General features: G+C 44.9%; 2 non-coding genes across 2 annotated transcripts; one reads left to right on the top strand and one right to left on the bottom strand.

Annotated features, from left to right (window-relative positions):
• Positions 1-554: 554 nt before the first annotated feature.
• Positions 555-629, bottom strand: TRNAP-UGG (transfer RNA proline (anticodon UGG)). Its single transcript has one exon. It is a non-coding gene; the product is annotated as a tRNA-Pro (tRNA).
• A 12302-nt stretch (positions 630-12931) lies between these two features.
• On the top strand, positions 12932-13003 carry TRNAE-UUC (transfer RNA glutamic acid (anticodon UUC)). Its single transcript has one exon. It is a non-coding gene; the product is annotated as a tRNA-Glu (tRNA).
• Positions 13004-16127: the final 3124 nt, after the last annotated feature.

Raw genomic sequence — 16127 nt, 5'->3', positions numbered from 1 at the left:
ATCGGTGTTTAACACCAACTCCTTTTATAAGCTCTTCTTAAACCATAGGGCGTCTTGGTTAACGGCCTCCTCAATCTCCAAAGGAGGAATAGGTTCCGGAGCGAGGGCGTTTTGCGCTCGAAAATCTGAAATGGCTGTTTCCCCTTTCCCTATGGTCAAGCTGTTTCACTCCTTAGCACAAGCGCTAAGCGATAATAATACCTTCGGAGGACGATTCCAGTAAAATATTCATTTCATCCGTGCTCTCTTTCCAGGTTGAGGTTGAGCTCGATCCGAAGTACTCGCTAGCGCAACGGAGACTATCCAAGTCATCCACATTAGAATTTCTAAACCATTTGCCGACTGTGATATAATATATCAAAGATATAATCGATACTACGAATGGTTTCAACAACAACCAAAGAAGAATGCGCGACAGTAGATCACAGAAGAATCCATTGACAGATATAAGTTGGTTTTTCATTATAGTTTTTAAAAAGTGTGCGCTTTTCGTCTGCCTTCCTGACTACGGATAGGCTACAGGGCTTTGCACTTCGGCCCCTGAGAATACCACATCAAGGTGACAGGATTCGAACCTATGGCCCTCTGTACCCAAAACAGATGCGCTGACCAGACTGCGCTACACCTCGTCTCACCCCCCGGAGCATATAGATCCACCCGATCGATGAACACTTGCACCGAACTCGCCCATCCTTTTGGGCACAGGGACGCGAGAACCAATCCGAGTAATCAACCGCTTTTTTTATAAAATCTGCCTCCAGCAAGATAGGGCGACGCCAAAAAGCCGTATAGTGCAGGAGCGCTCACATTTTTTGGCTTCCTCTTTCACTTTCATTTCAAAATCCGGCTCGCTCCCAGCTACCTGTCCTTTGGACCCTTCGCCCGCTTAGAAGTGGATTCGAACCACTGACACAAGGATTTTCAGTCCTTTGCTCTAACCAGCTGAGCTACCTGAACCACTTTCCTAAAGTCTGTTTTCTTCATCGAATAGCGCCCTACCTTACCACTTGACTAGTAAGGGAAAAGCCCTTTACTAAGAAAATATATAGGGCTTTTTTCGCTTGTTCGTCAAGCTTTCGAGTAGCTCCTTCAGCTGCCGCCTAATCTCCCAACATGCTCAAGAACCGAGAGCCGCCCAGGGACTGGACGGCCGGAGGGAGCTTGCTTATAGAAAGAAGATAGGCCGGTCAAACAAAACAAAAACAACGCGTAACGGGCTTTCCGCTCCTAGTCACTAAGTAGTGCTATTCTGTCCTCCGGGGAATTCCACCAAGAGGTTCTTTCTTTCTCTCATGTAATTTCGCCCGCCCGTTCCACTTCCGTGCCGGAGGAAATGGGATTCGAACCCATGATACAATCTTCTTGTATGTCGATTTAGCAAACCAATGCCTTAAGCCACTCAGCCATACCTCCAAGTTGTTGATCGGAATTTGATGTGCCGGGTTTGGTTGGTTGCCCGAAGGGTTATCTGATCCGATCAACTGCGTAAGCCGTAGCGCGCTAGCGCGCGTACTCTTCCTCTATCTATGAGCGAGACTCTATCTAAATCTATGGATCTCCCCAGCGTCAAAGCGAGACTCCATCAAAATCTGCCACTCGTTGGGCGACGCCTTCTTTTCTATGAACACCCCACCACTGAATGATGAACTTTGCCAGTCTTCGCCTCCGACCCGACCAGGAGAGAACACAGGGTCAAGCCAAGCCCTTACCCGCCTGAATTGAATTCATATCTCCTTCGTCTGGTCGAGAAGGGGGATAGCCCGGGGAACTGGACTGTGACTCTTCTATTATTACATTACAGAGAAGTCCATTCTCGTCATGATCGATCCACGTCCTACCGTAGTGCCCGGAGAACCAGGCTTGCTTAGCTTACAAAGCTAGCTTACTAAGGCGAAGGAATTTATCGTTGATTGCACGAGCTAGCTGGAAGAAAGAAGGAATAAGGCAATCCAGCCGTTTTCTTGCTTGGTGCGCTAGTGCGCCTGACTTATAAGTAGGCGTTTTCTTGCTTCCATCCGCCTATCAGCTCTTTTTAACTGGCCTGAAGCTTAAAGACAAATGGCCATAGAGAGCGATGAACTCATCAGACAGCTGCCAGCTAGCCTTGCACTTCCTTATTCACTCTTGAACTACAAGAATGCTAGACTGAAGACCGTCATGCTTTGCTTGATCTCCTGCGCCTACCAGGACGGATTTGCTTTACACATACCTGATTACTTGCTACCGGAAACCGAAGCACCTATGCTTGCTGCCTTAACTCCACCTTCGGAAAGATCCTATTACACAACAAGTATAGTGTTAAAGGAAAGGGAAGAGAGAGATTGAAAGGTATTATTATCGCTTAGCACAAGCGCTAAGCGATAATAATACCTTTTGTTTTCCCTGTCTTGTCAGGCTCGTCTGAGTCAGCGGGTCTGGTCTTAGGTCCGCTAGTCTCTCTGTCCTTCCACTTCGAAACTATCCCCTCGAAGTCGTCCCTGTTCGCTAGCAATCAATCCCAACTCCCATTAGCCACCGTCTATACTGTTATAGTGTGCTTCATAAAGTGCCGCCCATCTCCATTGCTATGACAGCCTCTCGGTCCACTCGAGAAAGTGGTCTTTCTATTGTTGGCACAGATGCCTCCTTTGAATAAGGCATACCATTTAAACCAGATGATACTAAAGCTGAACTAGCAGAGGTGGTCCTGCTCTTGATCCAATGTGGAGACAAGTTCGTTATACCTGACTCGTTTAAGAAGAGAAGAAACAATCTTGATTCAATAGGAAAATTTAAAGGATAGGGGGCAGGGCAAATATTCTTGTTTTCTCTGCTTCTTGGCACTGGCTGGCCTAGTGTTACCAATAGCAATACCAATTGCTAGTCTAGTAAGATTGATTTGCTTTGCCGCGACTTTCTATATGAAAGATTGCATTGATAGTGGTTCTTAGATCAAAGGTTAGCCAGTTTTTTTCCCAAAAGCCCCCCACTGCTGATACAGTATATTGATAGGTCTATGGGTACTCACCTAGATAGCACTACTAATACAATCAAGAGGTACTGTATAAATATAGTCTAGGATAGTCGATTGGAAGCTGAAAAAGCTATTTAATTTAGCCCGCCTCTTCTTCCATTCAAGGCAAGGCTCTCTATTGGCTCTGCCACTACTTCAGTTGACTGAACTCTCTCCTGACCCGAGTCAGTAAAGTGATATACTATACTAGAGTGGGCTGGCTTCCCCGCGGAAAAAAAACGTTCCTTCCACCTTAGGCTAGCCGAGACGTAGCGTAGGGATTATCGCCTTGCCTTGATCCGCTGCGAACTCTTTTGGACTCCGGATTTTCCAACATTTGTGTCATATCTAATGAACGCTCCGCCCTGCTTCTCTGCACGCACCATCCGCCTGTTCCGAAATAAGACAGTCGGTTCGTATAGATAGACTGGCGGGATAGATCACTGGTTTTTCAGGGCCGGCCTTCGAACCAACCTTTTAGGACTCAAATCTTAAGCGCTCCATTCCGTTCTATAGACTCGTTATTAAGGGAGTTTTTTAAGAACTCGGGTGGGGGAAAGGAGAGGGAATCAACTCGACCAACTCATCTTTCTTTCGATGAGCACTCGACCGCTCCCCTTTCCTCTTTCTTTTCCTTAGAGAGTTTATCGCTTTCGTAGTCTAGCATAACATACGATGTTACTATAAATAGTTTACTTGCGCATAGTTTAGCATAGCAGTATACCTTATATGATGCGTAATATTACAATTCTTCTGTCCTTTTATCCACTATAGCAATAGATATACCAAAAGAGCAAAAAGTTACTATAGATAGGGCGTATGAATTATGGCCATTTTTCAGGCATAACGCACAAAGCACTCGACTCCCATGGTAGAGAGTGCAAGGCATCGACTAGACTAGGATGCCACACCTCCCACTCGCAAGAACACGAAACCTGAAGTAGATACGCAGTTATCAAGATCACCGCACCAATCAACAACGGGGTAAACTCAAATCTGAGTCCAGAAAACTCATTCTTCATCCTCCGTAATACTATCATAATACCGAAAATAAATAATTTTCTAGATCATACCTTGATTTACTACCCAAACCAATAAACACTAAACGTGTCACAAGGTTTACACACTTTGAGATATTGACAGGCCATGAATCCGGTGGGCACCAAAGACCCTCAACTTAACTGTTTATACCTGAAAAGTTTTAGGACACTAATATATATATAATTGGGCTACTGCTTTTTTTCCTAAAATAGAGTATGCAAAGCTGGCTCCACCCATCTATGTACTGACCATACTCCACAATGTAGCTCATATGGTATTAGGTGCGCTAGAGCTGGCATGATCGCTTCCATATCTTCCATCTCCTAGACAACGGACAACCAAAGCGCACGTGAAAAGCAAATCACTCTTAGCAAGACTTCACCATCACTCAAGGACAGAATCAACAAGTTCCAATCAGACTGCTTAGCCCAATTATATATATATTATAGAAATAGAAAGTGAAAGTATACAAATGCAGTCCCAGTAATGAATCGGGAGAGTTCTAGCTCCAACAAAGAAAGATATCATCCCAATGGATGAAAGACGATATGGGAAAGGAATTATTATCGCTTAGCGCTTGTGCTAAGGAAGTCTCCACTCCATTTTTCCCTTGGAGCGAACTATATGGCTGTAAGCTCAGCCTAGAAATAGAAAGATCCATCAACGTTTTGGGTTAGGAAAGACTAACTCCTAACTAGGTTCGACTTTACAGGAGAAAGAACCCCATCGAAACTCAAAAACTCGATCATCTCCTTCATTCTAACCCTGCTCAGAAAGAGCTCTTTCATTTCAAAAAAGCAATATGGATGGACTAGACTCAATATCTACGCCCCCAATAAATATGGCAAGGTATTATTATCGCTTAGCGCTTGTGCTAAGGAAAAGCAAAATTGAATGAATGTCAGAAGCGACTGATGAGTGAGAGCGCTACGAAGAGCAAGTGCTTTCTCATTCTTTAACGAAATGGAAAAAACGACACGACGGCCGAGCGCGTAGAGCAACAAGTTATTGCGGGCAGGAGTTTAAAATCCATGAACTTCGTACAGAGCATCTCGGAGGAAGATGAGCAATTGGAGCGGAAAAACAAAGATTTTGTCCATTTACCACCGAAATAATACCTTTGTAACCGTTACAGATGCTAGGGGGAATAAAAAAACTGGGGCTTCCGCGGGTTGTTTGGAGGAAATCAAAGGGCGGTCTCGTCTTTCTCGGTATGCTGCTGAAGCAACTGCAGAACATGTCGGGCGATCCGCCAGAAATCTGGGGATGAAGTCGGTTGTAATGAAAGTGAAAGGTGCTACTTTTTTTTTAAGGAAAAAGAAAGCAGCGATCTTGAGCTGGAGAGAAGCTTATACCTTTGCTGAGTGTAAGCGAGGAGATCAATCTCCAATTATGTACATCCACGATGTGACCCAACTTCCACATAATGGATGCCGACTCCCTAGGAAACGTCGTGTTTAAATAGTTCTAAGAAGTTCTCCATTTTCACTTTACAACAATTTCGGAAAAAATCTGACTCGTCTGGAAGTGGGAGGGAGTACGCGCGCTAGCGCGCTACGGAAGGCGCGCTAGCGCAAAACCGTTGCAGATGAATAGAACAGGAAGAGGAGAAAACTCATCAAAAAAAATGCCAGGACCCTTTTAAAGGGCAGTTTTGTTGATGCATTCCTGTTGAGAATGAAGAAGAAAAGAGAGACTGAAGTGAGCAAGTTCACAATGTGGTTCAATCATCCACAGATCGTGAACCTTCGTCTTGACCTCAACATTTTCACTATCTAGGTGGGAATCTGTATTCTCTTTGCTTGGATTTTTGGGATTCCCTTCGTTCCCCAGATAACCTATGCTGCTGATGAGCCAGAGCAAGCGGCTGGGCTGGGGGACGGCGGTGCCGACGTTGACTTAGAACTTTGGTTGGTTTCCCGCCTGGACCGGTCTCGGAAGAGCAAGACCCTCTCTCGCAAAGAGAGGAAGTTAAGCCCAAGCCACTAATATCTCGGGATTTTTGCTTGAGAAAACTTTCTTCCGCCCTACTAAAATCTCCGTACTCCTTAACCGCAACCGATTCCTCATGGTGAAGATTTACATTCAAAGGAGAAAGCTGAATCAGCCTCTGAACATTTTCCATCTTCTCTTTAGCTTGGACCACACGGCTTGGAAGGTTAGAGAAGAATTCCTTGTTAAATTTCTTCAACTCTTCCTTAGCACAAGCGCTAAGCGATAATAATTCCTTGAATAGGAAGAGTTTCACCATTAGCAAGGGCAATTGAAACATTACCGACATCGTTTGAAAGATAAGAGAAGTCGTCAGTTGACCCGGCGGTTCGAAGCTCCCGAGTCAACAACCTAAGGGAGGTTCTTACTTGACTTAGGTGTGAAGATACCTGCGGCATTGGCAGAGTGGGTCTCTTTCTCTTGAGAAGAAGAGACATCGGATCTTGATCTTTTGCTAAGGTAGAATTGAGCGAATTCTTCGAGAATCTCGTTCGGCACTTTTGATAAAGTAGACGATGCTTGCTTCTTATCAAAAACCTCAGGTGGAATAGTTGGCTTTTCTACAGCTGCGTATGCGGGCTTAAGTCACTTTGCCTTTCCGGGAAGATCATCTGGTTTGCCGTTAAGTTCCCAACATCGATCCACGGTATGATTTGGCTTCCCACAATGAGAGCAAATGGGCCGGTTTAAGCCCCCATTCCTTCCTCTTCCACTCTGAGTTGTATGATTGGTAAAGGATCAATGGCCTCTAGCCAAAAGGGCTGAGGCTTAAATGAGAGCATGGGGTTATTCATCGCAAGCTGTCTTGCTTCCTCATTGAGTAGAACTGGAAGGACGTTGTCTCTTCTGCTCAAGTGCTCATTTGCAAGGATCTGGACTTTGATCAGCTCGTATTCCGGCAATCTATCATGCCAGCCAAGGTTTGTCTTGTTCCATTTGAGTGGCAAGCGTGTCATGTGCGCCACATGTGCATAGTGGAAGTGGTTGGTATGATTCAAGCTCGGCCCAATACGACATCTGTTAATTATAGAAGGCATTTATGCTCCAGTCTCCCTGTCTGGCTGAGGATATCTACTGCTTGATTTGATAGATCCTAGAAGCAAAGCCGCGGGAATACAATCGATTGACATGTTCCCAAATGAAACGTGCAGACTTCATCCAAAATAGGCTGGCGTTAACGTCAGACTCCATGGTGGAATTTCACAGCCAAGAGCTAACAAGATCGTTGTTAGCTTTCCAATCACCTTTCATCAGTGTTTGAGCGCGTTCCAAAATTGACCCTCTCTGAAACGTTTTCTTCTTTCCTCCCAGGAACAACTGAACTGCCTGAGACCATTGCAAAAAATGGTTTCCATTTAAGCGATGAGGAAGAATTTGCAGGCCTAGGTTGTCATTTGGCGAGAAACCGAACACTGAATTTGCGGTGATTAGAGAGGGATTTTGAGCGAAACATGATGTTTGTGAAGTACCCTCTGCTGCCATGAGATGTAATGGAGCAAAACACTAGAACTACCAAGAACGAACAGAAAAAAAACCGCTTCGTATGTATGCTGTTAATAGAACAAACAACAGGTGTGCATGCGAACAAACAAGACGAAAAAGGAGTATAAGAACAAAGGAAGACACAGCACCAAGAGCAAGCAAAGAAGAGGAAAGCAAAAGAGGGTGCTGTTAACGAGCGGAAAGCAGTCAAAACGTGATTGTTTGCTGCTGTTAATGAGAGGAAAACCTTCAAAACGTGCTTGATATAGCGGAGAAATAGGTGCTGCTAATCGAGAAGAAGTCAATATAACAGCAAGTGTATATGCTGTTAACCCATAGAATAACTGGGCAAAGTTAGGATTTGCAAGCAGAAACAAAAGGAAAAGAGTTCCGTGTGGTGAGAAAGAGAGGGAAAATAACGCAGGACTACTGATAACAAGAAAAAAACGCTGCTGTAAAAACAGTTGTGGCGTCCCGCCAATCATTCTGTTTTTGAGATTCAAAACACTGACTTAATGTAAAATAGAGAGCCGGAGGCAAAAAACGACCCGTAAAGAGGGAGGAAGAAAAGCGATGTTTTAGGGCAAAAAAGAAAACAGTAATGTAAGAGGAGAAAGAAAAAACTGCAAGGCGGATCTTACGTGTGATGCATATGCTCCACGATCCACACGCCAGTGCTAGGGTTTCTCAGAGCTAAGGATCTATTGCTCTGATACCATGTAAAAAACTTGGAATGGAATCTTTCTTCATGGAAAGTTTTTTATAAGAGCACACCTGCTTTTATTCACAGCTTATTAGTTGAGGCACTGCGTGTTATCATCTAAGCATGTAGGGCGTGTTTTCATCTAAGAAAGATGTACAGTGCTCGTGGAGCGCACTTGCGAAGGACCAACGACGATATATATAGAAAAGGTCAAAGAAATCTATATAATAAAATAAGGTAAAAAAGATGTATTAATTAGTTCAAAGAAAGCGGCCGGGTTGAAGTTGCTTGTAGTTTGATTTTTTTCATCGAGATTTTTTTGGTGAACTCAAATCTGCCGTACTCTATCGAAAAGTTGGATTCCATTCTCCTTGGAATCAATTCTCCCATGCCTTTCTCGGTTGGACCAACCCAACCGGCTCCGCTCGGGTTCGGGCAAGAACAAGTCTCTCTATTGGTTGGGGAGCAGCGCTATTAGGATATCTTGCAGAATGCACGAAACTGTCCTTTCCTTTTTGTTTTCGAATTCCGATAATCTGTTTTGTTTCGTCGAAACCATCTTTTTTTTGATTTCTGACTATTTTAGAATACTCGTTGACTTTTTTTTGAAGAAATCTTGGAATGGCTTTCTTTCAGAGTACCGAATCAGTGCCCCCGCTCCCGGCGAAGATCCCCTGGGAGAAGACTCCGCGAGTTCTACTGATACGGATTCCATAGATTCCTCGAATGCCTCTGAGAACCCGAACCCAGATTCATCAAATGATGAAGATGCTGACTCCGAGGCCGATCCGAATCCAGAGAATCCCGCCGAGGCGGTTCCTCCGTATAGGGCGCAAAATGCGGATAGGGAGAACGCTTTATATGAGAGGATCATTCGCCTTGAAGAAGGAGAAGCTTACTTACCGCTTCCACAGTTTCATCGCGGGGAATATTTACAAGAGGTGAAATCAAATTTTGATTTAGCGTCCTCTCAGGGAGAAGAAAGTTATCTCCAGGAGCTGGAAGATGCCGCTAAACGTTTGGATTTCCACGAAAGAGAAGTTCAGGTCCAAGATCTGCTGTTTGGGATTTTCACTCGTGACGCCCCCGAGGTCCAGGCCCGTGTTAACGAAGCCTCCCCAGTTTAGAATATAAGATCTGAGATCTACTCATATATAGACCAGATTCTTGAAGAAAGAGCCTCCAAGCGGAAGCTGGAGCTCCCGGGCAAGGCAAGCAGCATGTGTTAAGCGGTAGCCAGCAAGAGATCGGGAAGCAGCAGTGTCCGGAGGTAGTTCAACCAAAGCAGTAAGGTAAGCCGCGGTACCATAAGGCATAGTCGTTAGCTATATGGGAAGCAAGGCAGGAAAGAGCATAGGCGGCTAGTCCTGATTTTCAGCAGTAAAGTAGTCCGGTAAGAAACGTAAGCTGAGAACACCCTTTTTCTAGGATATAAATATCCCAGTAACTATAAATATCCCAGTAACTAGAGTTAGTAAATACGGCTAATCATACCTGTTTGAGTTGACCAGAAAGCAGTAAACTGTAGTCAGCGGTGAACAAGAGGTAAGTAGCCAGAAGCTGTCAGCCAGAGTAGCAAACTAAGCGATAGGAAGGTCTAGTGCGGTCAAAGCAGGAAGCTAAGAGGACAGGTTTCGGTTAGCTCAACCAGACTAGTAAGACAAGCAGGTCTTGGGTGGTTCAACTAGAGCAGCGGAAGGCTAAGCAAGAGAGCTAGCAGCAGTAGAGCAAGCAGAGGTGGGTAATAAAATAATTTGGTAAGGCTAGAACAAGCAAGGGATTGAGCTTTAGAAAGCCGTTGCTTGTTTCATCCGGGGGTTCACTTCATTCATTATGAACTAAAAAGTGTAAGGCTGATTAGTGAGGTCTTAAAAACTTCATACAATGAATGATCAGCCATTCAATTTTTTCAGCAAGTAGGCGACGCGAATCTATGCTTTCTATCTTTCAATCGGATACCAATTGCTTGGATGCGTTTGAAAGCCTCGAGATAACTTGCAGAAAAAATTCTTTCTAGGTTTGTCTTGTGTCTCCGTAACAAATGGTCCATTTATTGATGGGCGAACGACGGGGATTGAACCCGCGCGTGGTGGATTCACAATCCACTGCCTTGATCCACTTGGCTACATCCGCCCCTACCCCCGCACAGGTTTAAGTCTCTATCTACGATCAGATCCTTTCCGAACCCCCCTATGACCGCTATCAAAGAGAAGCTTTTTCCTATACTATAGTTGCAAGTCTATTGTTGTGTTTTGGAATTAGGGGAAGCAAAGCTTCAACAAGTAGAAGCTTCCTGGCAAAGCTTCAAACAAAGAGGTTGGGCTGTTCACTTCATTGATTTGACTTCATTTTACTTAACTTAAGATTAAAGATAGGGGCCGGGCGGGCAGTGAAGGCTCGTTTAGTAGACAGCAAGCGAGCAGCAAGCTACGGCTTTGACGAGCAGCAAGCACCTACTCCTATCAAAATGAAAAGCAGCAAGCTACGCTTGAAGAAGCGAGCCCCTATCAGAGAAAGCCATTGCGCGCTAGCCCCTTGTATAGGGTTCCAAACCTGCGCACCCCTAAACTACAAGCTTTGAAGCCCCTACTTTTATTTATGGGATATTTGAAGAAGCCCCTTTCTACAAACCTTTCTATAATATAAGGGAAGCTCGAAGAGCTTTCTTCGCATGCTTGAGCGCATCTTTCCCCTTTCTATTAGTAAGGTTGTCAAAAGGAATTATTATCGCTTAGCGCTTGTGCTAAGGAGTGAAACAGCTTGACCATAGGGAAAGGTATTATTATCGCTTAGCACTTGTGCTAAGGAGTGCTTGAGTTCCTTTATGACTAAACTAATATAATAGGGGTAAGGGGGCGCTAACGAGCAAGAAAAGGCCCCTTACTATAGAACAAAGCAAGGGATTGAGCTGTTGCGCTGCTTTAGACTAATTAATGCAAGCAACAGCGCGCTAGCGCGAAAGCCGTTGCTAACGCCTTTACTAATAAAAATAGGGCGTTTTCTTGCTGGCTAAGGCGCCCTTCCTTCAGATGGCTCCATCTATTCATCTTTTTTTTCAAATGGATATTTAGGGATCTCTCTTGCTCATAGATCTTGAAAGCAGATCAATATCCGTTTCTCAATATATCTATCTATCTATCGATAGAAAGATATGGATCTCTATCTGGATCTATCTCCATATCTAAATATGGAAGAACCAACACTTAAAGGGCGTAACCAACGGAAGGTTCTCACCCTGTCCCCGACATTGTTCTCCGGCGATGCCCCCTGGGCGAAAGGGGCCACCATTCTCTTTCTTTCTTCAATCGTTCCGATCAGGACAAGTGGGTTGGTTCGTTTCGTCCTTCTATCTACGCAATTCTCTGTCTTCGTTCGTGATCATGTTGGGCGAAAGGTAGTTGTAGAGGATCGGCTGTGAAACGGCGATTCCCCCCTTTCCATTGAAGTAGGGAGGGCCTCCTTCCCCACCATTCCGGCCGATTATTTTTAGGGATTTTACCGATGCTGAAGTGCTTACCAAGCCACCTACTTGAGAAGCTAGTCGCCAGAAAGAAGCGACGAGGAAGCGAAGCTGTCTACGAAGCTTTGCTCCCCCCCTGTAGTCGTAGTACTCGGCTCGTCGCTACTTTGATTCAAAAGGTAACCGACGGTTCCCGACTTTCTCCGGTTTCCGCAACCGTAATCATTTGTCACTCCGATTACTTCATCCATAAATCTTTTTTTATTATTTCAATAGCGGTACGCTCTAAAAAAAAAGTCAAGGATAAGCTTGCATTCTAGAAGCGGTAGCTTCCTGCCTCCTTCATCCCTACTGCCTCCTTCGGTGATAAGCTCCCTTCCCTTTTCTAAAATGCCTGATTGGTCTGCCTCAGCAAATGTACAAAGTGGAGCTGCCCGCTGTTTGGCTGACCCTCTTCTTCCCATTCGGGTTGGGTTGACCCAGAAGTTAAGTAAGAAGGAATGGAACCACTGGAGAGTCGTCTGCAGTTCACACTTGGGCAAAGACGACTGACTTTGGAAGCGGAACACGAACCGATTTCCGCTATTCCGGGTTATTATTGAGCGTAGCGAAATCAAGGTTTATGATAAAGTCAGCGAAGTTTCTATGGTGTTCTACCTTTGCGTAGTCTCGGTCCACAGTGGAAGGCTCCGCACCTGAGCCTCGTTAGACTCAGCGGAAGTTTAAGGTGTAAGTAAAGAGAATAGAAGAAATGAAGTCCGTCCCTTAGCCTAGTCTATATCTACGACGCAACTCCGTACCGACGCCTCACTACTACTTAATTAATTAACGGCTAAGCGATTTTATAACCTGAGCTTTCCTTAGCACAAGCGCTAAGCGATAATAATTCCTTAACCAGCTGACCTTACTTCGTAACCTTAACGTACTTTCTTTCTTACTTTAGCATAGGCCTTCGCCACTTCAAACGGGCGCTCCGCCCCCTATTTTTTTTTTAATTAGAAAGAACGAGGCCTTACTTATTCTGTTCAGGGGGGATGAAAGACAAAGAAAGGGGTCAGGGGGCTTTTTGATCGGAGAAAGGGAGGGGGCGTGGTTGGTGTGTCACTGGGTCGGTGGGGGAACCCGTAGGAAGGGGGGACGACCCGCCGAATTCACATCAGAAATCGCCAACATGAACACAAACGAAATCTTGAATTGCGTATAGAAACAAAACGAACCACTTCTATTCTCGGAGCTGAGGTATATGAAGAATGGCTTTTTGGTCCCTTTCGTCCAGTGGTTAGGACATCGTCTTTTCATGTCGAAGACACGGGTTCGATTCCCGTAAGGGATAGGTACTCATTCCCGGCCGCTTTCAGTTAGTGTTCATTGCTGAGTGATCGCTCGCTATCTGGCTGGAAAAGGTGGTCCGGAAGCTTCCTCTCTCCCAGCAAGCAAGACGAGATCACCACTTCTCTCAGTAATGGACTTCCTTAAATTCTTCCTTAGCCTTAGATGTCCTTTCATAGAATAGATTCTCGAACCTCCGACAGACAGAATCTCCATGCATGCGTTCTTTCTCTCCTCCCCCCGTACCCCCTAATTCCCCCTGAAACCCCCTGAACGGGGACAGTGCAGATTATGAAGCATATCCATGAAATCTTTCTCAAATCATCTATCCTATCTCGAGAGGTGCTCTTGAATGAATGAAAGGAAGTCCATTACGGAGAGAAGTCATTATATTCTAAGTCTCTATATGAAGGACAGAACTCATATTGGATCCCTATCAATATTCAAATTCAGAATATAGAGTTCGAGCACAAATCTCCTCCTCTGCATGGTCTTCTCCGTAGGGCCGATGCGCGGACATGCTGAAAGCAAGAGGCATAACTCATTTACTAGATTGGGAAAGCCTCCAAAACAGAATGGTCCCTTCCGGCGCATCCAGCTCGGAAATGAGTAGTGTGAACCAAACCCCACCCCTACCCGCTCGTGAGCCCCAACCTCCTGCGGCGGAACTTGCTGGGGGTTTCCCTCCGGCTGCTAACGCCGGGGTTGTTCCGCCAGGGATCACTGGCGAAAGCTCCGCGAGCAACTACATCAAAAACCTCTATTCTTGACGCGAACGGACGCTTTCTTGGAACTAATTGATAGGCACTTAGTGTTATAACTATATAAACAAAGATAACAAGCGTGCGATATGCAGCATCAACCAACGGAAAAACGTAGTCGCCGCCTATGTTATAACGCATACCCAAAAGCCCTCCACCCCACCTTCCCCGAATCACTCCTGCTGTTCCATCCGTTTACGGATACCATCCTGTAAATTGAGTTGCCTGCCCTGGGTTGGTTTGGCCTATTAGCCTGGCTAGCGAAGTACGCTTTCCTTCCTTTAGTTCAAGAGTTCCGGAAGTTCAAACTCAACAAGAAAATTACATCCAGTGCAATGCAAACAACTTTGATTAGTAAGTCTTTGCTTCGGCGAATTGCTTTTTTCCTTTATTTATGGTTGAATTCTCTCTGGTGGAATTGCTGTACATGATGATGAAAATTTATCTTTTTTTGAAAATTCAAAAAGAAAAGAATTCGACGATAAGAGAAGAGGGGAAAGAAAAGCAGAAATAAGAATGAAAATAGAAGAAGAAAGATAAAGAGAAAGCAAAGCACCTATCACCCGGCCAGATAGAGAACGAGAGCTCGATCGATCAAGACTTTGGACCAGGATCGATCGTTTCGACCGGGCAGTTGATATCGAAATTCCAGATTAAAAATTCCCGGTTTTCCTTCGCCAATCAAGCGCGGGACGTACTACTGATTGATTCCAGACCAGTTTGACCGGGGAATACTTTTTATATAATAGAACGGAAAGCAAGCAAAGCGAATTCCAATGATTCGAGATCTGGATAGCGCATTGAGCTAAACAGCAGAAATTGGACCTAAAGCCCTTATCACGTAAGGCGTTTGTCCGCCGACTCCTCTATTTATAGATTTCTATTCTATGATGGACGAAATACAGCCTCGAGCTATAGTAGCCGAGCCCTATGAGAGCTAAGCTCCTCTTTTGGCTTAAGAAAGATGGTCATAAAAACGAGATCTTTCATCAGCCAGGCCAGACCAGGTGACATACTCCAGATGAGTGGCCGATCCCAAGTGCTGAGGAAGATCCAGATTCTGATTCAGATGAAGTCGCAGGCCATATTGGAATGAAAGGAAGGTAAGCCGCTTCACCTCCGTACGCCTATCCGCTCTTTTTAACAAAATGGATTTTCAGGCTTTTTACTAAAGACAAATTGCCATAGAGAGGCTATCTCAAAAGAGCTACTGCTACTATCAGAGGAGCTACTAGAAGAGCTAATATCACTCATTCACTCTTAGGAATAAAAAACCTTGCTTCCACTTCCTTAGCACAAGCGCTAAGCGATAATAATACCTTTCCAAAACAATGGAAATCCACTCTTTAACTTCAAAGCCAATCTTTGGAAAGGGAAGGGGGATCTCTTTTACAAAAAAATCGATTAAGGGATTACGCCAAACAAGCAAGGGTGGTCGTAGATCAGCTAGCATTCTCAGTTAGCTGCTTTTTTTTTAGCACAGGAGGTAATGTGATGCAAGTCTGACACTCATATTGGAAGGGACTGAACTCCTAATAAGTTGCGGAGTCATAAGGAAAGTACCAGTTGGACAGGGAGCACCCACCGGTAAAGCCATTTCTTGATCTTTCACAGCAGGCAATGGTTGATGGTAGTTCAAAAAGAGCTTCAGAAGGCTGGCCAGCACAAGAGAAAGCAGAAGGATAGCTAGAGAAGTGGGGGATTTATTCAAAAAGTGGTATCAATAAAAACAGGGAACAAGCCCAGTATAAGGCTTTGCAGGGGACCAGTTCGGAGTACTCAGTGGTGAGGAAAGCAGTAGCTTGCTTTCGACCTAAGAGGGAAGCACAAGTGGAAGATCGACTGGAAGAGAGAGGACAGAGGAAGCTTACTCCACCATCGGTGGAAGGGACCGGATCCTGATGAAACAACTTTTTCCTTGCGCCCCCTATCTTTGGAAGCAAGTGACTTTTCCTCCCAGCGAGACCAATCGCAAATGACTCATTTTTTGCTCTGTCTCTGTCTTTTTGAAAGAGCTCTGGTTTTCTCTCGGTGCGAGGGTCCGATTCTAAACCTGCCGACATATTGCCAGCCGATAAACTTGAAAGCGAGACCCTTCACTCTACTCCTACTCGAAACATCGCATGCATTGAAAAACTATTCGACAGACGGACCTAGCTGATTGATGTCATAAGCAATCTTCCTCGTATAGCAGCAGCCTGAAATCGGAAGTTCACACTCAGCGTGAAGGAAATTCTACTCTCTCTGAGCCCTCGGCACATCACCCGCCTTGCCTTAGTTCTCTTCTCGTTCAATGCTGTCTTTTCAGCGCTGATGGAAGCATGCCAAGTTGAAGAGGGACAGGGTTGAAGTTTTTTTTTTGTTAAT

Source organism: Corylus avellana, unplaced genomic scaffold, assembly GCF_965113065.1.
Source record: "Corylus avellana unplaced genomic scaffold, dhCorAvel1.hap1.2 HAP1_SCAFFOLD_23, whole genome shotgun sequence".
Classification (NCBI taxonomy): Eukaryota; Viridiplantae; Streptophyta; class Magnoliopsida; order Fagales; family Betulaceae; genus Corylus; species Corylus avellana.
The sequence above is the reverse complement of the archived record's forward strand: the minus strand, read 5'-3'. Positions and strand labels throughout refer to the sequence as shown.